This window comes from Talpa occidentalis, unplaced genomic scaffold, assembly GCF_014898055.3.
Source record: "Talpa occidentalis isolate TD23 unplaced genomic scaffold, MPIMG_talOcc4v2.1 talOcc4.12, whole genome shotgun sequence".
Taxonomy (NCBI): domain Eukaryota; kingdom Metazoa; phylum Chordata; class Mammalia; order Eulipotyphla; family Talpidae; genus Talpa; species Talpa occidentalis.
Genome location: NW_023601212.1, coordinates 34,975,710 through 34,999,767, shown reverse-complemented (window position 1 = coordinate 34,999,767; position 24,058 = coordinate 34,975,710). Strand labels below are relative to the sequence as shown.

The window sequence follows — 24,058 nt, the reverse complement described above, 5'->3', positions numbered from 1 at the left end:
TAAACTTGATAAAAGTGATATTAGAGTGCAAGCTATTATAACTAAATTAACTAAAGAATTGAAAATTAAGATGATCAAAGACTGTTGGGAATTAGCCACCTCTTTCATATCTGCCATAGCTAGTTATACTTTGGGTTTTGAACATTGGGGGTATGACTGTTCTCACTGAAGAATTAGCAAACTATTATGTTATCATTTTCTAGTATAGAATGTGATCAGGACTTATACACTCTCATTTTATATTTCCTAAAATGTTTATGGCCACATTTTTATAATCTAGAAACAGGAGTACTGAGTCAGTTGAAACCAAACTGACAACCAGTTATGTTTGCTTCTGTGGCAAAATTGCTTTATGGCCAATTAGTTATGGGCAAAAATGCTTGTTGCAAAAATGTCAGCTACAACATTTGCCGAAGAGAACTTGTATTAAATGTGCAGAACACAGTAGGGAGGACTGTTCCAGGCTCCTCCCTGAACTTCTGTGGCAATCTCCTGTGTTCCCTGACTTGTAGATGCAACACTCCATCTCTGTTTCCTATCTGCGTGTTTATATCCAAATTTCACCCTTTTATAAAGACAATGGTCTTATTGTATTCCAATCTGACCCTACCTTACTAATTATACCTCAACAACCCTATTTCCAAATAAGGTCACATTATAGCTACCAGGAGGTGGCTGAATCTATGAATCTAGAGAGACTCAGACAACTTATAACAATGCTTACAATCAAATGGCCAGCTCATAAACCTATCCCATGAATCTTGTTTTAGACCCACTCGCTCAAAGCTCTGACTGTATGGAGGCTCCTTCAAAAATTAAAAAAGATTAAAAATAGATTCATATGATCCAGCAATCCCACTTCTGGTCTATAGCCAAAGAAAATGAAATCATTATCTCAAAGAGGTAAAAGTACCACTATGTTAGCTGTAGCATTATTTGCAATAACCAAGTCATAGAAACAATCTAAGTGTCCATCCATAGGTGAAAAGATAAATAAATTCTGGTATAGATTTACAATGGAATAGCATTCAGTCATCAATATAAAGAAAATCCTACCCTTTGCAATAACATGAACGGACTTGAGGACATTGTGCTAAGTGAAGTAACACAGAGAGAGATAAATATTATATGATCTAATAATATACGGAATCTAGAAATCCTGAACTTACAGAAACAGAGTGGAATGCTGTTTGCCATGGAGTGGGAAGTAGAGGAAATGCAGAGATAATGTTTTAAAGTTATAAATTTGTAGTTATAAGATGAATAAGTTCTGTGGACCTGAAGTTCTACACAGTGATGAGAATTAATGATACTGCTTTGTACCCTACAAAGTTATCTTTTTAAATTAAATTTTAAATACTTTTTAATACACACACAATACAACTGGTAACTATATGAGACAATACATGTGTTAATTAACCTTATTATGGTAATCATTTTCCAATATATACATATATCAAACCATCAGGTTGCACACCTTAAACTTCTACAATAGATATATCAAACATATCTCAATAAAGGCAGCAAAAACTAAAGCAAAGACTTTATCGTGAACACTAAATAACCTGGATAAGACAAAAAGGACTGTCGTTGTGTTATAACCATTTAAAAACTCATTTTTTTAAATAAATAAATTTATTTATTTTTATTTTTTAATATTTATTTATTTATTTATACAAGCAGTGGGTACAGTCAGAAGCACGGGAGGGTGAGAGGATTCACCAGAGCTAGAGTGGGGAGCAGAGCAGCAGAAGGACCGAAGTACACTGCTGAGGGGAGCAGTGGACAGCAGGAGAGGTCTGTGCCCCATGTGGGACCCTCCTCGGGTGGCTGGGGAGCAGCCGGGGATCGAACCGATGCTGCAGAGGCTGCAGGCATCTTCGCAACCCAGCGCTCAACCGCTGCGCCACCGGGGAGGCCCTATTTTTTTTAATTTAAGTAACATTAGCCCGCCCCCCAATCAGGTACCACCACAGTAGTACACCCATCCACCATCAAATCACACACACTCCACCACCATAGTCCATTGCGCAAAAGCTCATTTTAAAGTATTCCTTATTTTGGGCCTCCCCAGAGGCACAGCGGTTAAGCGCTGGGCTGCGAAGCTGCCCGCAGCCTCTGCAGCACAGGTTCGATCCCCAGCCACCGGTGAGGGTCCCACATGGCGCACAGACCTCTCCTGCAGCCATCTGCCTGTTCTGCTGCTTGCTCTGGCTCTGGTGAATTCTCTCTCACCCTCCCGCGCTTCTTACTGTACCCAGTGCTTGTATAAATAAATAAATAAATCTGTGTTTTTAGTTTAAAAAAATAAATAAAATATTCCTTGTTTTTAATAGTCTCTATATAAAATTCTATATTATTTAAACTGGCTTCTATCATTTAGTAATATATATTTAAATATATTCTGCATCTGAATATGTGATGTTTTTATTCTTTATGAGAAAGAAAAGTAATAGCTATTTATTAATTGTGAAAGATTTGGGGTTGTTATTATGAAGTATTTCTGTCATTTTTTTCTTTCATCTTAAAAAGAAAGCCATAAACCATCTTAGCAGTCAATCACCGGTTCTGTCATCAGAAAGAAAGTCACAGAGGGTTGGGTCCTGTTGTTTTGGTTAACAAGGGTATCACTTAGTAAGTTTTGATCCAAAATTAATGAGATTATGTGAATAATTATAAAGGTAGCCCTGGAATACCTAAGGGGAAACAATCCCTTTATTTCTATGTTCTTGCCAACTGTGTTTGTTAAGGGAATAAAGTAGAGAAATTAGTTATATTTTTATACTGAGATGAAGATGGAGCATAAATGTACCTTACGGATGCAGAACAGGGTAAAAAATGTATGAAAAAGATAAAGACAAAACAAGCACCTGAATAACCTGAGTAATCCTTCCCCTGAAGGATTTTACTATTAATATTAATTTAAGAAAGATGGCTTTCATGAAACTTAAAGGTATATATTGAATCTACAAGTATATGTTTAAGTATATATGTTTACTTGTAGTCCTACATTTTCTTTGTCTCTAAATTACATGGTAAAATATTTGAAAAAAATGACCATAGAAAATGTGGCTGATGTCTTGGCAGTTTTGTGCATTAAGGATTTTAGAAACAAAACATCAAACACACAAACACACACACACACACATATTTTTATGTATTATAAATACATGGATGGTGTCTTTTCTGAGATATTTTTGTATATTTAACTAAGACATGAATAAATAAAATTATGCTTTAGTGTTGGACATTGTTATCTAAAAGTTTAGTTGATGACATTCTTTTCTAAAGTACCCATACTTCCATAACTGAAGATATCATTTGAGATATACAACATAGAGCAGTGGCTCTGACCTGATAAGCTCAAGAAAAATGTATTTCAAAGACATAATTCTTCCTCTTTCTTGAGAAGGACATTTATCTTTCTGTTAACTAAAGAAAAATGATTTTGAGATAATGAAAGAAATCTACAATAGATCTTAAAACAGATGACACTAAGGCTAAAAGGTACAAATGTGTCTGATATTCTAAAACTGTAGGAATAGTAATCACTCCCACAGAAATGGTAAAAGTATTTCAGGGCATAGCATAAATTTGGAAGAGGTCAGTAGCTGTACTAATGTGAATGAGGTACAAGATATGAAATTCATTTAGTTACACACATCCTAGAGATGCTAGATCTCATCAGATACCAAGAAAAAATTTCACTAAACTTTATGTATACCCGTAAGTTTAAACACTTTATACCAGAACCACTTTTAATATTTGTAAATCCTGTGCCAAAAGTACAAATGAAGCCTGAAAGTTATAATATTCAACATTTATAAATCAATTCTTCAAATTGCTAAAATATCCACTAACTAATGTATATCTAATCACCTCATATGACTCATATAACTTTGCAGTGATTTGCAATATTTTGATACAGAAAAATAAACTATACCACCACCAAGCCTGAGTCTGCACCACCACCCCACTTTTATGTACCTCTCTACTCATCTTTCATTATAAAAGTTCTTAGATCTGAAGGCTGTTGGAGTCTGGTACTCTGCACCCCCTTCAGAACTGAGTAAAGGCAGAGAGAGGGCTCCAAAACAAAGGTGAGCAGCTAGCTCCAGGAAATCGTAGGCCTACCTGAAAGGCTGTTGGAGGCTGGCAACCCTGCACCCTCCACTCAGAACTGAGTAAAGGCAGAGGGAGGGCTCTTCAATCAACAATGAACAATCAGTCTCAGGAAACCAAGGGCCTGCCTACAGTCTATTGGAGGTCAGCTGACCCTGCCCTCCCACCCCTCATTCTCCACTGAGCAAAGACAGAGGGAGAGCCCCACAAACAAAGGCGGGCAGCCAGTCTCAGGGAAGCACCTGCTGGCTCAGAGGGTTGTTGGAGGCCAGTGACTGCCAAACACCCATTCTGGAACCAGTAAAGGCAGAGTGAGGCCCCAGCAAACAAAGGTGAGCAGGGAGACCCAAAACAGTACCCTTCAGCCAACACATGGCTCTGGGAGCTGGCAACCCCCATGCACCTGTGCACCCCATCCAGAATAGCAAGTAAAGCCAGGAAGGCATAAGGAGGACCCACCCCTCAAAGAGAGCAGCAACCAATTGGGAGAGTGTCTTTTGGCCCACAAACAGTGTTAGAGTATGTGTGAATCCCTACTGCATGCACAGACCATGCCCAGCCTTGTGATTAAGACTCGCATGTAGGGGAAGAAACCATCTTCATACAGAGACTCAGTAATCTTCAGGAATGGAACCCATCGACCCGTCCATAGCATCACAGTCCTTGGGAAGTCTGGCTTGACAGTGCTGGACTCAGCCTGGCCACCAGTTCCCGACATCACAGTAGGAGCACCCTGAAGAGATGCACGCCAGTACCAGTGTCACAGTGGACAGTGCATAGAACAATTAAAAACAATCAACAGGGAGAAGGAAAAAAGACAAATAACCAAACAAGCCCTCTGGGGAAGGACCCTCCACAAAAAGAATATCAGCCACCAGAACTCAACAATAATGACATGGAAGAACTTCTCTGCCAGACAGAGAACTTAGAATCACCATTTCAAAAAAACATAAAGAAGACGAAAAGGAAAAGAATAATATGAGAGGGCCTCCCTGGTGGCGCAGTGGTTGAGAGCTGGGCTGCAAAGCTGTCCGCAGCCTCTGCAGTACTGGTTTGATCCCCGGCTGCCGGGTGAGGGTCCCTCATGGCGTGCAGACCTCTCCTGCTGTGCCCGCTGCTCCCCTCATCAGTGTACTTCATCAGTGTACTTCATCAGTCTGCCTGCTCTGCTCTCCACTCTGACTCTGGTGAATTCTCTCACCCTCCTGCACTTCTGACTGTACCCAGTGCTTGTATAAATAAATAAATAAATCTTAAGAAAAAGAATAATATGAGAAATAAATTAATGAACTGAAAAATGAAATTAAGATTTTAAAGAAGGAAATGAGTGAAACATAGGATAGTACAAGATTAGTAGAGCAGCTAAAGAACTCTGGGAAAAGTAACAAAAACAAAATTGATAAAATAGAAGAACAAATCAGTATTCTCAAAGATAGATGTAAAAAGAACCAAAAAAAAAAAAAAAGGAAAAAGAAGTACAAAGGGAAAAGAATGAAAAAAACACTTTGAGAACTATCTGATACCATGAGGAAAGGAAATATAAGAGTTACGGGTATCCCAGAAGGTGAGGAGTGAGACAAAAGAACTGAGAAACTATTCAAGGAGATAAGCAAAGAGAACTTCCCAAGCATGAAAAGGAGATGAAAATTGATATACAAGAAGCTAGAAGAACACCAAATTATCAAAATGAAAGATAAAATACAGCAAGACACATAATAATAAAGTTTCAAAGAGTCCAAGACAAGGAAAAATAATGAAGCTGATGAGGGGGAAGAAACAGATAACCTATAAAGGAAAACAAATCAGTGTGACATCAGACTTCTCTGAAGAAACACTCTGGGCAAAAAGAGAATGGAGTGGCATATTTTACAATCTACAAGTCAACAAAAGCCAACCAGGAATACTTTATCCTGCAAAGCTCTCCTTTCTCTGTGAAGAAAAAATAAGACCTCAGATAAAAACAATCTCTAGAAATTCATTAATACTAAACCCCCATTCTAAAAAAATATTACAAGAAGCCTTAAAGCCAAAACCAACAGAGGAATGACTAGGAACAACAGAATTAAGATAAAGAATAAAATCACAAAAAAGGCAAACAAAATGACAAATATAGATGCCAATGTATCAATATTAACCTTAAATGTAAATGGACTAAGCTCACCAATAAAGAGAAACAGAGTAGCAGACTGGATTAAAAAAAAACAAAATCCAACCTTCTGCTGTCTCCAGGAAACACATTTAACTACAAAATATAAAAAAGGACAGAAAGTAAAGGTTGGGAAACAATCTTAGAGCATATGGACCAAAAGAGAATGCAGGAACAGCTTACTCATATCAGATAAAATACACTTCAAACTAAAAAAAGTAAAAGAGACATAGATGGTCACTACATTATGACTAAGGAGAGAATACATCAGGAAGACATAACATTCATCAACATATACTAACCACATGCAGGAGAACCAAGATAGATCAGACAATTACTATTATCTCTGAAAACAGACATTATAAAAAATACATATATAGTAGGAGACTTCAACACCCCATTCTCACCAATGGACAGATCAATGATACAAAAAAATAAGGACACATAAGCTCTAAATAAGGACCTAGACCTCATAGGTTCAACAGACATCTATATAACACTGCACCCAAAAAAAAATTGAGTGCACATTTTTCTCAAGTACACACAGATCATTCTCCTGGATTGATCATATATTGGTCCATAAGACAAACATCAACAGATATATTAAAATCAAAATCATACCAACTATCTTCTCTGATCATAAAGGCATTAAACTAGAAATAAACAAAAGAAAGCAAGGAAGCCTCCCATTTCATGAAGATTGAAACCCACAGTACTGGAAGACAATGAATTAATAAAATCAAAGAGAATCAATTAAAAATCAATTAAAAAATACTTTGAGACGAATGACATTGAGGACACAATTTTCCAGAATGTAAGGGACACAGCAAAAGCAGTAATAAGAGAAAAATATATAGCAATAGAGTCTAACATCAAGAAACAAGAAAGAAATCAAAGAAACAACCTAATCTCCAATCTCAAAGAACTAGAAAAACAGCAACAACAACAAAAAAAACCAAACGTAATAATAGATAATATTAATCATCATCATCATTATCATCATCATAGCAGCAAGAGATGAAATAGAAATTAAAAAAAAAAATCAACCCAAAAGATCAATGAACTCAAAAGTTGGTGCTTCCAAAAAATAATTAAAATAGACAAACTTCTAGCCAGGCTCATGAATAAAAAACAGGAGAAAACACAAATAAATAGGATTATAAATGAAAGAGGAGAAATTATAGCATACTCAACAGAAATCAAAAGAATAATCAGAGATTACTATGAACATTTATATGCAAACAAGTTCAACAATCTAGAAGAGATGGACAAATTCCTAGAGCTATATAATCATCTAAAGCTAGATAAAGAAGAAATAGACCACCTAAACAGACTAACTACAAACACTGAAATTGAAACAGTAATCAAAATCCTCCCCAAAAATACAAAAGCCCAAGGCCAGATGGCTTCAAAAATGAATTCTGCCTAACGTTCAGAAATGAACTAGTGCCTATCCTGCACAAACTCTTCCAAAAATTGAGAGAGAATGAATACTACCAAATATGTTTTTACATTAACACCAAACCAACAAAGACAGCACACAAAAGGAAAACTACAGGTCAGTCTCCCTAATGAACACTGATGCAAAAATCCTTAATAAAATCCTATCAACATAATTCAACAATGCATCAAAAGTATAATACACTACAACCAAGTAGTATTTATTCCAGGGGCACAAGGGTGGTTCAACAATCAATCTGAAGAAGAAGAAATTAAGAAAACCATTCTATTTGGAATTGAAACAAAAAAAAAGCAAATACCTGGAAATAAACCTAACAAGGAGGTGAGTGACCAATACAAGGAAAGTTATAAAACATTGTTAGAAGAAATAGAAGCAGACACAAAGAAATGGAAAGACATCCCTTTCCCATGGATTGGAAGAATTAACATTATCAAAATGGCCATCCTATCAAAAGCAATTTACAGATTCAACACTATTCCAATAATGATTTCAATAACATTCTTCAAAGAAATAGAATAAATATTGATGAAATTCATATGGAACCACAAAAACCTTGAATAGTCAAAGCTCTCCTGGCTAAAAAGAATTGAGGGATTACACGCCCAGACTTCAAACTATACTACAAAGTCATAATGATTAAAACAGTATGGTACTGTAACAAAACAGACACACAGACCAATGGAATTGAATAGAAAACCCAGAAATAAAGCCACACATATATACACAACTGATCTTTGACAAAAGAGCAAAGAACATTCAATGGGACAAGGACAGTTTGTTCAATAAATGGTGCTGGGAAAACTGGACCACCAAAAATAAAAGAATGAAGCTACAGTACTACTCACACCATACATAAAAAACAACTCAAAATGGATAAAAAAATTGAACATATGACCTGAAACCGTAAAATATATACAAGAAAATATGGGCAAAATACTACAAAACAAATGACATACATCCCCAAAGCAAATAAAGTGAAATGAAAAAAATAAATAGCTGGGATTACTTCAAACTAAAATCTGTGCAGCAAAAGAAATATTTACCAAAACAAGGAGACACCCTATTAATTGGGAAACATTTTTACACTCCATACAACTGATAAGATCTACAAAGAGCTCACACAATTCACCAAAAACAAAGTAAACAATACAGCCAAAAAATGGGCAGAAGAGCTAACCAGACATTTCTCCAAAGAGGAAATTCAAATGACCAACAAGTAGATGAAAAAATGTTCAATACCACTTATAATCGGGAAATGCAAATCAATATCACAATGAGCTACCATCTTACTCCACTGAGAATGGCACATATTTAAAAAAAAACGGCAACAACAAATGTTGGTGATAATGTAGAGAAAAAGGAACTCCTCTACACTGCTGGTGGGAATGCAAACTGGTCCAACCACTATGGAAAGCGTGTGGAGTTTCCTCAAACTACTGAATTGGAGCTACTATATGACACACCAATTCCACTCTTAGGAATCTACCCAAAGAACATAAAAACATTAACTCAAAGGATACGTGCACCCCGATGTTTATTGCAGTACTATTTATAATAGATAAAATATGGAAACAACCCAAATGTCCAAAAACAGACGACTTACAAGAAGATGTGGTCTATACATACAATGGAATACTATTCAGCAAACAAAGAAGATAAACTTATGCCATTTGCAGCAACTTAGATGGAGCTGGAAGGGATTTTGTTCAGTGAAATAAATCAGCAGGAAAAAGAAAAATATCATATGGGTTCAGTTATAGGAGGAATATAAGGGAAATAAATAAGGAGTCTGGAAAAATAATAATTATAAATAAAAACCCAAAATTAACAGGCAACTATAAATCAGAGATATCATGCATGGGAGGAGGAGGGAGAGGGATCAAAACAGGGGAGGAAAGAGCACAAGGGACTATGGTGATAGTGCATGGGTAACTTTGTCATGGGAATTTTACAGGGACTACATCAGACAGGAGAAAGCAAATATTGTACAAAAAATGAACAGTGATGTAAAATATAAATTTACATTAAAAAATAAGTTCTTAAATCCACATGTGCTTCTTCCATGAGCCAACATAAGAGTTTTCCTAAAGAGTCATCTTTGGCCTCATCCCTCTGCAAATTTAGGATTGGGCACATACTGTGCCATTTGTTCTCAGGAAGCCAAGGCAAGAAGTGTTGCAAATACATTCTAAAAGAAGCTTAAGGCCATTCAAACAGGAACTTTCCAGATACCCAGAATGTTGTGTCAAGGAAATACATGATACATAGGGTTATACTCCTTGGTCCCATAAATTCAGTCAATGGGTTGGGTGACTACAATATCATGATAAGAAAAAGAAAATAATCAATGAGACTTTTAGGGCTTCAAGGGCTTCTCCTGCCAGGATTTCTAAGGACACCACCGCTTTCCATAGTCAATGAGGGAGGTCTTTTGAATTAACACTTCAAATCTGTACAACATTATTTCTACTGAGCAGGAACTGAGTCTGGTAACGTCAAAATAATAATTCAATTATATTTCCAATGTAAAGTACATATAAATTTTATATATCAATGCTTTATAGATTCAGGAATATCATCTGCATATAAATATCTAACAGGTATAAATTCTGTTTGCAATTTCATAAAACTGTTATTTCTATTGCTTCAGCTATATGCTAAGTATTGTGCTAACCAGTGAGAGTGAAAAATTTATCAAGGCAGGCACTACCACAACAGTCTGAGGAGGAAATAGGTAATTAGTGTGTAATAGCATTACAGTGAGATGAAGTCTCCTAAGAGGCAACTGATGGAGGTCGGAGAGTTTGGGGAAATCTCCCTGGATAAAGTGATTTGAAGTTGGAACTTGAAGAATAAATAGGAATTAGGCAAGGAAATTGAATAGCAGGTAAAATAAAAATTAATTTGAAAGAGAATAAGACAAATTCCAAGAACTAAAAGAAATTCATGGTTCTGTTTAATTTGGGTAAAGAGGAGAGTGGGAAAGCTAACCCTGGGATATAGGAAGCTTGGGTGCTCCATGTAGTTCCTTGTGTCTGGACTGGAACTTAAAGATAATAGCTAACTGTTGAAAGTTGTCAGCCAGAGAATTCTAAAAATCAAATTAGGACTATTTGCTAGCTTATCTGTTTTTAGAACTTACTTTAGCTTCACTATAGGCAAATGGATAAGGTTGGTACAAGACTGAACATAGAGATCCAGGCGCATGAATAAGCCTAAACTAGAGCAGTATTTGTGAAGAGACAGAGGTGTGGAAAGATGTAAAGAGCATGTGGAATGTGTGACCAGCAAGAATTGATGATTAAGGAGATAAAGGGGATGGGAGAAAGGAGAAGGAATCAAAGATGACAAGCTTATAGCAGATACTGCCAGTACCATTCACTGAACACTGAAACGAGGAACACAAAATTCTGGTCATCACGTCATGAGCTGTCCTCTCCTTAACATATGTGGGTGTCAGACCAAAAGTATACATATCTGAGTATATGAAAATTATAAAGTCAGTAACAAATGATTAAATAAAGGTGTCCTACTCACCTTCATAACAATAGAAGGCCAATGTCAAGTTTAGAGTTCTTCGACTCCCTCAAAGTTTTGCACTGGAAGGCTGTGGCAGAGAGAGCTAATCCCACCTCTTTCCTTCTCACGACTGGCCTTACATCAGTTACATGAAATTACTTCATCATGAATTTTCACATGCCTCGAAAGCAAAGACCCTTTGACACTGCACCAACTCAGGTGCAGAGATGAGAATACCTCTATGCCAGGGCTGCAGTCAGGAAGAAGACCTTGGGAAGAAACTTGTGCAGAAACAGGAGGGAATCATGAGATTCTGAAATAGGACATGTGGTCCAGAAGTGGAAACTGATTCCCAAGATAGCATGTCCCTTTATCCTGCCAAATTCTGGCCCTGTGAAGAGGAGGTAAGACAGAGAGTAGCTAGACAGAGGTCCTTTAAAGCACAAGTCCCAGGACATCCCTTCTACTAGCTTGTGTCCTTGCTGGGACAGAGTTATGGCAAAACTGGGATACAAATAGGATATAATATGATTTATGCCTAGAACAGATCCACTTATAAGTGTTGGCAGGACCTAAGTAAAAACATTTAAGTGAAAAAAATCCAGCTGAAACACAAGTACAACTATTTAGAAAACCAATGCATTTGTTTGCTAGAGCTTTCTTAACAAAACACCGCAGACTGGGGGCCTCCCTGGTGGTGCAAGAGGTAAGTTTCAGCACTATGAAGCTATCCCCAGCCACTGCAGCAGGAGTTTGATCCCCAGCCAGGGAGCTAAGAGCTAACTCACATGGTGTAGCAGACCTCTCTTGTCTTGTCCACTGCTCCCCTCAGCAGTGTATTTCAGTCAATCTGCCTGTTATGTTCCCTACTCTGTCTCTGGTGAATCCCCTCACCCCCTGCACCTCTGGCCTTTACCCCAGCAGACAGATTATCTTATACACATAAATAAATAAATAAATAAAGCTTTAAAAAAAAAAAAAAAACCCACCACACACTGGATGGCTTAAACAACAGAATTTTTTTTTTTCTCTCATAGTTCTGGAAACTAGAAGCCTAAAATAAAGATGTCAATTTATTTTTTCATTCTCGGTCTTACAGATAGCTTTGGCAGAAAGTCTATGCAGATTTCCTCTTCTTATAAGGGCAACAGTTGGATTAGATTAAGGCATACTCTAACAGCTTTGTTTTTTACTTAAGCACCACTTTAATGGTCCTATCTCCAAATATATCACTGCTAAGGTAAAGGAGGTTAGAGACTCGGCATGTGAATTTGAGAGGAAAAACAAAACAAGACAGTTGTGCTGGCGAAAATAGTGACTTTGGTGATACTAATTACTCAAGACTGAACTGTGTTCTCCCAAAATCCATATGCTGAGGGCCCAACCCCCAATGCAATATTGTTTGAAGGTAGAGTTTTTGGCAGATAATTAGGTTTAGATAAATTCAACAGGTAGGGACCCTCAAGATGGGATTAGTGCTCCTATATGGAGACATAATAGAGAGCTTCCTGACTCACTTGATCTATTGGGTGAGGGCAAAAGAAGAAAGCAGTTATATGCAAACCAGGAAGACAGTTCTCACCAGAAACTAGCTTTGCTAGCATAATGATATCAGAGTCAAACTTCAGAGCTGAGCAAATACATTTTTGTTGTTTAAGTGACAAAATCTGTTGTGTATTTTTATGGCAGTCTGAGAAGACTATAACATCAATAAACACAGTAGTAGTAGTCACCTGAGCGGATAGATTATGTAGGAAAGTATCTCCATAAAAAAACCCAGAGAATGCCACCATTCATAGTACAGGAAGAGTAGAAAGGCTTATAAAGGGAAATAGGAAAAACATAAAGTGGAATAAGGAGAAATTTACTTGAATCTATGATAGTGGCTTAAATAATTATGATTTAAAAGGCTAAAGTTAAGTAAATGAAAAAGAAATCTCTGATTGTTAATTTTATGTGTCAATAAAATTAGGTAATAACTGGGTGATAGTGTCCAGATATTTGGTTAAAAAAAAAATTTCTGGGTGTTTCTGTGAGAGTGTTTCTGGATATGATTGACATTTAAACCAATAGACTAAATAAAGCAGATTGCCCTCCAGCATTATTTAAAGGCCTGAAAATAGAACAAAATGACTGTCCCTCCCATGAGCACTGTGGGGGGCAGGGTGGGGCGAGGATTTTCTCTTGCTTGTCTTCCTTGAGATGGGACACAGGCTTGGAGTTTTTCCTGTATTTGAACTTGATCTGAAACATCACTCTTCTTAGATCTTGAACCTGTCAACTTTGGTCTAGAACTGCATCACTGGCTCTCTGAGTCCCCAGCATGCCAACTACAGATCATGGTTCTGTTACTCTGAAGAACCTGGAGTAATCAAGACTCTAAATTGACATAATCAAAATATCTCTGAAAACAGGCAGTTTTAGTAACTTTTTACCAAATGTATCTAATTTGTAGAAATACAGATATTAATAAATTTGAGGAAATTTTATTATCAGAGCATCAGAAAAAAATCCAGAAAAATACATAAAATATACAAATATCCACTGTTTCAGAAGATGTATAATAATTGAGATTATACTTCTATTCAAAAGTAGCTATACATTTTATCAATTAATTACTGTACTGATAGTATGAGAAAAGCAATTCTTAAAAATTGTATTTATACACAAAGTGAATAAAATTGACAGAGAATATGCCTCTTTCAATGCATTCCTTAGTGGGTCCTAAATCTGAGCAAGGCATTGAATGTTTCATTTTTGCTATAAAGATGCATGATATATAAAGGAGATGATAAGGGACAGATGTTATTAGAGTTACACATTGATATTTTAAACAATAGCAAGCACTAATTTTTAACTCTTCACCTATAATTTTATACATGTAATATTTTAGTAATAAAGAGTTGCGTAAAGTATCAATGTTTATTGTATTTACACATCTTTAACAATAAAGTATATTAAAAAGAGGAAAATATTAGCTTGATTGTTATGCTGACTTGTTTTTCTATTCCACTTTTCTACAGTTATTTTTAAAAATATATTTGAATAATTTCCTCATGGAGATACACACAACAATGATGATTGGCAGTTATCTTCCTAATCATTACATTGAGGGCTGTAATTTTCATTTCCAATCATGCTCTATGTATTAAATAATAATTGTACCACCTATGCAGGGGAAAAGAGCTATAAGAAGTGACAATTTAGAAAGTTTCATCCAAATTCAGTTATATTCAGCTTAATCTATTTCACACTAATGACATAACCTTTTTATTGTAAAGAGTTTGCTACTAAACTATGTTTTCCTGCTATTTCTTCATATTGAAATTTCTTACAATTTAGAAAGAGCTTTCTCTCTTTTACCCATTACTAGATCATCATATCAGTCCTTTTGTTTGACAGCTCATAGAACTGTGCTTGGCCACTGACAGGAAGTCATGTCTTGACGGATAGTATACTAGCCTTCAGTATTGATTAACCCTTTCTGCCTTTTCTTTTTTTTCAGAGTCAGGGATCATAAAACCCAAATTTTAAATCCCAGAATAGAAAACATGATTAGTACAGTTTGGGTAACTGATATAATCCTAATTATATCAGCAGGAGCTAAGGATATAGGATTACAGAGAGAAAAAAAATAACAGAAACAAGAGATTAATAGGAAAATAAATGAATTATCAAAGATCTTCCTAATGAAAAATATAAGAATTAAAAATACATTGTGATTATTTTATCTAATGCTTTGTTACATATAGATGAAATATTTCATGGAAAACAAGTTTTGAAAAAATGCCACCAGACTACAGCCATAACTCTTTTTCACTTAGAAATGTGCCTGTTGTCAGAAGAGTTAAAAAGAGAGAAATTTTTAGTTTGATTTTATGAAGTACTGTCTTAAACTAAGACATGCTCTTCAGGTTACAATTCAGAAAAAAATGATGAGAATATATGCCTGAGCTGAAAATTAAATACTGGGGGTCTAACAGGTAACAAAGTCACCCAGCTACTCACAGAATTCTACACTTCCCTGGCATTCTTGGTCTATGTGGCCAGAGAGCCCAGAGTCCTCATGGAAAGAGAAATGAATCATAAATATGCTATTATAGGGCACCAAATTTCCCAGTTACAAATAATGTAAAAGGTCTATATAGAGTCAAGTTCAAAGTCTATGAATTCCATGTAACAAGGAGATAATAGAATAATATATATATTTATTTCAAGTGGTTACCTGTATCAAATGCATTCTTTATCCAATTGTTACAGGACAACCCCAATGTGAAATGGGTTGGCCTGACTGGGGGTCCTCACTCACACACTTAAAAGGCACTTATAATGAGGCTCAACTACAGGTACACACAAAAACATAATATTTATAAAAAGGGGCAATGGAGAAATGAATAACTCAGGAGAAAGAGAGAGAGATAAATTGGTGAATGCATCCTATCAGTTCCCCAATAGCACACTGAAAGCTGGCAAAAAAAAAAAGAACCCCCAAGGTTTACATGTCTGGTTATATATAAAATCTGGCTGCTTAACTCCACCCTCTGTTCCTTGCAATCCTCCCTTCCGTGGTGATGACATTATGGGATTTGTAGTCCTTGGTGTCTTGGGTGCCTTTGGTCTGGGGTGGGGTCCATAAAACCTATTTGTGGAGTTTGTTCAGGACTTCATTTCTCCCAACACATCTAATCTATGCTTTTATTATAGGTATATTTCTGATTAATATTATAAGGTCAACATATTAGAATTTATGTCAACATCTTAGTCAACAAGATGCTTTATTAGAAATTTCATAGTATGTTTTCTGGTTTTAAGTGATTTTATTAATTAAATTTTGCTCAAGAAGCTAAGGTACATTTATTGTATAATGCATATATTAGTAGTTTTTAGTATTCCTTATTTGACAGGCAAATAGAACAAAATCCAAAGTGGCATGTTTAAAGGAACAGAAACAAGCTATAAAAAGTTAACATGAAAAACAGCAAAGGTCATTCTTCCCTTTTAAAGGTATTTAAGAAATTCTCATTTCATGAATTCTAAAAATAACTTTTTCCTGTATTTCAAAGACATTGGTAATTTTTTTTTTTTGCCCCTGCCCATTACTAATCTAAGTTATCTTTCATTCCTACTACTTTCATTTAATTTGTTAATTTATTAGTAGTCTAATCTATCACCACCATAACCATGAATTTCTGGGTCTTAGACCATAGCCAAGACTAATGTTTCTTATATGGATCTAATTCCTGAAAGTCTGTTTGCCACACAAATTCCCTGAAAACTGAGATATATTTTTTTTCTTATTTTTGTGGTCTTTTATATTTGCTAGGATTAATTTTATTTTAAAAGCTTAAAGTTCAAGAAAATATAATACTGAAGCAGACCTCTCCTGTCTTGCCTGCTGCTTCCCTCAACAGTATATTTTTTCAGTCTGCCTGTTCTGTTCCCTGCTCTGTCTCTGGTGAACCCTTTCACCCTCCCGCGCATCTGGACTGTACCCTGGCTCTTGTATAAATAAAATAAATCTTTAAAAAAAATCTATAGTGATTTGACAGTTTCCATTTTCATGTTGATGACTTATTTTTTCATCATCACTTTGAAAAAAGCACACCACCACTTTTTCAAAAGTGTTAAACATACCATCCAAATGGAAAATGTATGTTCAATAAAAACTATGTCAACTTGATTCTACTTCCATTGATTTTAAGGAAAAAAATAAATATTGGTCTCATATATTTTAAACAATAACTAACACATTGCTTCTATATAATGTACAGGACTGCAATTCTACTAATTAGCATCAACTGAGATATAAAACATAGGAGGAAGAAGAGGATGATAGACGAGTACTGCAAATATTGATTTCCTTTTGTACTCACCAAGTTTCAGGCCCACTTTGGCTAAGTGAAGATGAGAAGTAGAAAAACAAATGGATCTAAAGCTCACATGATTATGTTAGATTTATCAGCTCCAAGGTAGTGGTTATATCTAGGATATGGATGAGAGTGCATAAAATTTGCAAAGGAAAACTGAGAATGAATCTTTGAAGACCACCACAGAGAATAAAGAATATGAAGTGATTCCGGGGGTGGAAGTCACAATCAAAGAAAGACTGTTCCAAGTGAGGGGGCAAAAGTGAAACAAGAAATGGAAATTTACCAATGCACTTGACATTAGGAAGCCATTTGAAGTATTACTGAAATCATTTAAATTGAATGACAGAAGCTGAAAATAAGACTGCAGTGGATTGAGGAAGAAATGGAAGATTAAAAAATGGAAATGATGGGCCTCCCCTGGAGGCGCAGTGGTTGAGCGCTGGGTTGCGAAGCTGTCCGCAGCCTCTGCAGCACAGGTTAGATCCCCGGCCACTGGGCGAGGGTCCCACATGGCACGCAGACCTCTCCTGCTGCCCGCTGCTCCCCTCAGCAGTGTACTTGATCAGTCTGCCTGTTCTGCTCCCTGCTTTGGCTCTGGTGAATTCTCTCACCCCCCACCCCGCACGCCTCCCCACCCCCTGAGCTTCTGACTGTACCCAGTGCTTGTATAAATAAATAATGGACCTGATAAAGGTCCAGACTGATTATTTAAGAATCAGATGGTGTTATGTAGGAAAAAAAAAAAAAAAACCCACAAATTTCAGATGGGATTTTTGTCACTTTATTAGTGGAAAGATGATTTTTTTCTATGTTCTCAGATTGAGAACACACCAGAAGAGAAGTAGAATGGATAACTGAAGTTTCATGGATTCAGAGTAGGCAGGCACCAAAGCATACATGAAGAGTAGACAGCACAACTTATCTAGAGACTAGGGTCAGAGAAAGCTAAGATTAAACCCCAGTGCTCAATAGGCACAAAATCATAAAGTTCTACGGTCCTGTTTATTCAAAAAGAAAAATTACTAAACCTAACAATTCACCTAAAGTTTGACAACAAAAGAGTCTTCTGAATGCTGACTATTAGAATATATTGCATAGTATCTCCCAGACAGAAATTATTTACAAGTAAGCATTACTTCAGCAAAACTCTGACAACCTAGACTGGTACTAAATAATGTTTGTAAGTATCTCCTGCTTATTTAAAATTCTTCACCAAATTCTGCAATTTCTTCCATTGTTTATTCCTATAACTCCAGGAACTTCAATTACCCAATCTTGTAGTTATTCTTCCCCTTCCTCTTGCCTTTTTTTTTTTAACCTATTACTGTCTACAATGCCTCATTGTCTAAAATTGCTTCCTTTAATTTCTCATGTTTGTAATTATACTTAAATCTTTATTGTTTACAAAAATGGTAAGATGTGCATTTAATACTCAGCAACTTGAGGAAGTAGTATACAATACTGAATTACTGGCTCCATTGGTTTCCTTCTTTCCAGCAGGCAAATAAAGTTTACCAATAACTTCAGAGGGACCATAGACATATGTTAATCAATGGAGAGTGTGTTCAGTGTCAGTGTGAGCAAAGGCTTTCAAGAGGCTTCCAACTTGGTCTCAAGGCTTCTCTAAACCTTATGGGAACCCAGTGCTCCAGAGAGTGCTGCTTCCTCTATCTAGGTTCCCGAAAGATACAGCATCCATATTGGAGCAGAGTCCTTCCAAACTCAGAGGAGCCCAGTAAAGTCTGGATGACTTTCCCTTACTTAAGGCTTCAGGTTCATTCATTGCCACAGCAAAAGCTATCCAATAACTTAGAGAGATTCCATAACTAGCAAATCACCACTTATTAAAAACATGGTAAAAACTTAGACCTTATGAAGAGTAGAAAGTTTCATACAACTTCACAGTGACTTCTCAAGTAAAGAAGCCTAATTCCCTGAGGAAATTATTCCTAATTATACAGAAAAAAGAGCAGGCATGTTCCCTCAAGAAGTTTCTTATCTGTCACAGCACATCAAAAATAAAAAAAATCTCTCTCCATTTGTCTCCATTTATACAATTATCTCTTTGATGTACACAATGTAAATGTTTTATCGCCCCATCACTTCATTTTGTGTGTTTGAAATACTTTTTTATCTCCTCATATCAGTTTCTTTCTGGGTTAAAGTTTACTTTTCATTTAGAGAAAACAGAACTATTTAGTAATGGCTGTTTTCTAAACAATCAAAAACATGAATATACTAGATTTGGCAGTATTGATATCTATGCACCAGACACACAATTCTTCTTAAATAAAGTTTGGAAAGGTCTTTATAGCACAAAACAAAACCTTGTTAGACTATAGGAGACCTGTAGGTGAGTCATTATATCATATAAGAGAAAACCTAAGTAAAAATATTCAAGAAAATATGGCTTCTATTGGTTCCAAGGTATCAGGCCAACTTAAATCCCTAAACATCTTAGGATCATCAAGTAAATATATTATCAAATAATCAGTCATATATTTGTTTAGTTATTCCTTTAATCAATCAATTTGAGTTGCCACAATAAAATACCAAAGATTGTATCTCTTAAACAACAGAAACTTTTTTTTTTTTTTGACAGTTTTGGATGCTAGAAATCTGATTTTAGGATGTCAGCATTTTCAGGTTCTGGAGAGTTCTCTGACAGGTTACAAACTGAGGACAATTCACTGTGTTCTCAAACTGGGGAAGGGGAGGAAGGAAGATGTGTGTACATGGAGAGAGGAATGAATGAGATATTTCATTCTCTGATGTTCTTTCTTATAAAGGCAGCAGATACCATCGTGAAAATCCCATCTTCTTAGTTCATTCAAACCTAATTCTCTTCAAAGGTCCTACTTCCAAATAATATCACCTTAGGGGACAGAGCTTCAACATATGGATTTGAGAGGGGCTCAATTTTTAGTCCAAAGCAAACATGTACTGATCATCACTGTGTCAGATACTTTGCTGGACACTGGGTGTATATTGTTGAATAAAATTGTCATATTCCCTGATCTCTGCTCTCATGGAGCTTTTGGTTTAGTTGCAAGGGAGGGGGAGATCAAGGGAATAAAATCACACAATTAATATTCTTGGTGAAAATTAGGGACTGGACGACCACACAGAAGAGCATCTTGTCCAGATACTCATACTTAGGGAAGGCTTCCTTGAAAAAGCTGAAGCGAAGTGAATAAATACAGGGTAACCAGGTGGAGGGGGTAAGGCCAAGGGACACAGGAAGGAGGAATCCTTGACACAAGACAGAGCAAGTTCGGCCTCCCAGGTGGCACAGCAAGTTGAGCTCAGCGCTGTGAAGCTGTCCGCAGCCTCTGCAGCACCGGTTCCATTCCCAGCCAGCCAGGGAGACTCACACATGGCAGACCTCTCCTGTGTACTTCGGTCCTTCTGCCTATTCTGCTACCTGCTCTGTCTTTGGTGAATTCTCTTACCCTCCCATGCCTCTGGCCTGTACCCCAGCGCTTGTATAAATAAATAAATCTTAAAAAAAAAAAAAAGCAAATTGCAATTAAGGACTTGAAATTAAAAAAGTAGCTGAGGATGGCACTGCACGGTGAGGAGCTCCCGTCTGGATCTGCAGCAATGCTGTCCAAGGGGTCCCCGCAGTTCGTGCAAGTCTTCGGAAGCAAGAAGACGCCCACAACTCTGGCGCACTGCAAACCCGGCAAGGGCCTCTTCAAGGTGAAACGGCGGCACTTGGAGATGATCGAGCCGCGCACGCTGCAGTACACGCTGCTGGAACCTGTTCTGCTTCTGGGTAAGGAGCGATTTGCTGGCCGTGTCCGTGTGAAGGGTGGTGGTCATGTGGCCCAGATTTACGGCATCCGCCAGTCCATCTCCAAAGCCCTGTGGCCTATTACCAGAAATATGTAGATGAGGCCTCCAAGAAAATCAAAGACATCCTCATCCAGTATGACCGGACCCTGCTGGTGGCTGATCCCCGTCGTTGTTAATCCAAGAAGTTCGGAGGCCCTGGAGCCGGTGCTCACTACCAGAAATCCTACCAATAAGCCCATCACGAGGCTTGCAGTTCATCTTTATAATAAACGATGGTTGTTGGATTTTAAGATTAAAATTAAAAAAAAGTAGCTGAGCATACTTTTTATTTTAGCCACACATGTAGATAGGATAGACTGACGAGAAATGGTGCAGAGATTAGCAAGGACCAGATCATTCAAGAACTTGTAATGAATGTTAAGAACTGATTTGTACACTGAGACCAAACGAACAGCAACTTTAATTTCCTTAAGAATAAAGACTTTGCTTGTAAAATCCATTAGAGTAGATAAAACAAATTTATTCTCTATTAAGTTGATAAGGATTGCAAAAATATATAATTTCCCCAAGTTTACATACTGGGTGATGAGTCTTCAAAGATATTGCTGAGGTGTATGTCATGTAGTGTTTCATCTATATTTCTTTCTATATATTTTATGGTTTCAGGTATTATGTCTAGTTCTTTAATCCATTTTGAGTTGTTTTTTGTGCGTGGTGTGAGGTAGTAGCCAAACTTCATTCTTTAGCATGTAGCAACCCTGTTTTCCAAGCACCATTTATTGAACAAACATTCTTTGCTCCATTGCACATTCTTTGCTCCTTTGTCAAAGTTTAGTTGACTGTAAATCTCTGGGTTTATTTCTGGATTTTCTATTTGGTTCCATTGGTCCATGTATCTGTTCTTGTTCCAATACCATGCAGTTTTGATTATGATGGCTTTACAGTATAGTTTGAAATCTGGGAGTATTATGCTTCCATTCCCTTCATTTTTTTTTTTTTTTTCAGGAGAGCTTTAGTTACTTGGGGGTTTTGGTGGCTCCATAGATTTTCATCAATATTTGCTCTATTTCTTTGAAGAATGTCATTGAAATTTTTATTGGAATAGCATTGACTCTGTAAATTGCTTTTGGTAGGATGGCCATTTTGATAATATTAATTCTTCCAATCCATGAGCAGGGAATGTTTTTTCATTTCTTTGTGTCTTCTTCTGTTTCTTTTAACAGTGTTTTATAGGTATCTTTGTAAAGGTCCTTTACCTCTTTTATTAGGTTTATTCTCAAGTATTTGATTTTTTTGTTTGTTTCAATAATAAAAGGGATGATTTTCTTGATTTCTTCTTCTTCAGATTTATTGTCTGTGCATATAAAGGCTACTTATTTTTGTGTGTTGATTTTGTATCCTGCTACTTTACTAAAATGATTGATTAGTTTAATTAGTTTTCTGTGGAGTTTTGGGGTTCTCAATGTATATTATCATATCACCTGCGAATAGCGATAGTTTGACTTCTTTGTTGCCTGTTTGGATTCCTTGTATGTCTTTCTCTTGTCTTATTGCTGTGGATAGGTCTTCCAGTATTATATTGAAAAGCAGTGGTGAGAGTGAACATCCTTGTCCTGTTCCATATCTTAATGGAAATGCTTTCAGCTTTTCACCATTGAGAATAATATTGGCTATGGGTTTGTCATATATGGCCTTTATGCTGTTGAGGTATGTTCCTTGTATCCAAGAATTTCAAGGGCCTTTATCATAAAAGGGTGTTGTGCTTTGTCGAAAGCTTTCTTAGCATCAATTGATATTATCATATGGTTTTTATATTTCTTTTTGTTAATGTATTAGATTACATTGATTGATTTTCAGATGTTGAACTATCCTTGTGTCCCTGGAATAAATCCTACTTGGTTGTGGTGAATTATCTTATGGATATATGGTTGGATTCTGATAGCTAAGATTTAATTGAGGATTTTTGCATCATTGTTCATTAGAGAGATTGGCCTGTAGTTTTCTTTTTTTATGTTGTCCTTGTTCGGTTTTGGTATTAGTATAATGTTGGCTTCATAGAAGGTGTTTGGTATTATCCCTTCCTTCTCAACTTTTTGAAAGATTTTATAAAGGATAGACACTAATTTGTTTCTGAATGTTTGATAGAATTCATTTGTAAATTCATCTGGTCCTGGACTTTTTGTTTTTGGGGAGTGTTTTGATTACCATTTCACAGTCACTGCTTATAATTGGTCTGTTTAGGTGTTCTATTTCTTCTTTATCTAGCTTTGGGTGATTGTAGAGTTGTAGGAGTTTGTTCATCTCTTCTAGATTGTTGTACTTGTTTGCATACAACTGTTCATAGTAGTTTCTGATTATTCTTTTGATTTTTGCCGTGCCTGTTGTGATTTCTCCTTTTTCATTTTGATCCTATTTATTTGTGCTTTCTCCCGTTTTTCCTTTGTGAGCCTGCCTGGGGTTTGTCTATTTTTTTTTTTTTTTTTTTGAAGAACCAACTTTTGGTGTCATTGATCTTTTAGATTTTTTTTTTAGTTTCTATTTCATTTATTTATCCTTTGATTTTTATTATTTCCTTTCTTCTACTGGTTTTGGGTTTTTTTGTTGTTCTTTTTCTAGTTGAGATGTGAGATTAGGTTGTTTCCTTGAGTTCTTTCTTGTTTCTTGAGTTACAATTCTACATCTGTAGCAATTCTATTTCCTATATGTTTTACCTGAAAACCTGCTTATAAGTGGTCATAGTAGAGTTTTATCCTAGTCAAAAAGTAAGAGCAATGTAAATGTCCATCATGAATGGATAAATAAAATGCACCATATCCATACAATGGAATATTATTCACCTCTAAAGGGAATGGTGTACTAACACATGCTACAATATGAATGAAGCTTGAAACCATCATGCTAAGTGAAAGAAATAGGCAAATAAAGGTAACATATTGTATGATTTCATTTACATGAAATGTGCTTAATAGGTAAATCTGGAGAGACAGAAAACAGATTAGCATTTGCTTTAGGAGGTGAGTTAAGGGGAACAGGCATAATAATGGGCTTCTTCTGAGGCTGATGAAAATATTCTGGAATTAGATCTATGATTGCATATCCTTGTACATACACTAAAAAAACACTGAATTTTATATTTCAAGA

General features: G+C 36.2%; 1 long non-coding RNA gene and 1 pseudogene across 1 annotated transcript in view; one reads left to right on the top strand and one right to left on the bottom strand.

The window, feature by feature from the left end:
* The window catches only part of LOC119239973 (uncharacterized), a 130,813-nt gene extending 113,524 nt beyond the window's left edge, over positions 1-17,289 (bottom strand). Inside the window, exon 1 of the long non-coding RNA XR_005124050.2 lies at positions 17,123-17,289. This is a non-coding gene — a long non-coding RNA (uncharacterized LOC119239973). The remainder of the gene's footprint in view (positions 1-17,122) is intronic.
* A 3,433-nt stretch (positions 17,290-20,722) lies between these two features.
* Positions 20,723-21,150, top strand: LOC119239971 (40S ribosomal protein S16-like; annotated as a pseudogene).
* Positions 21,151-24,058: the final 2,908 nt, after the last annotated feature.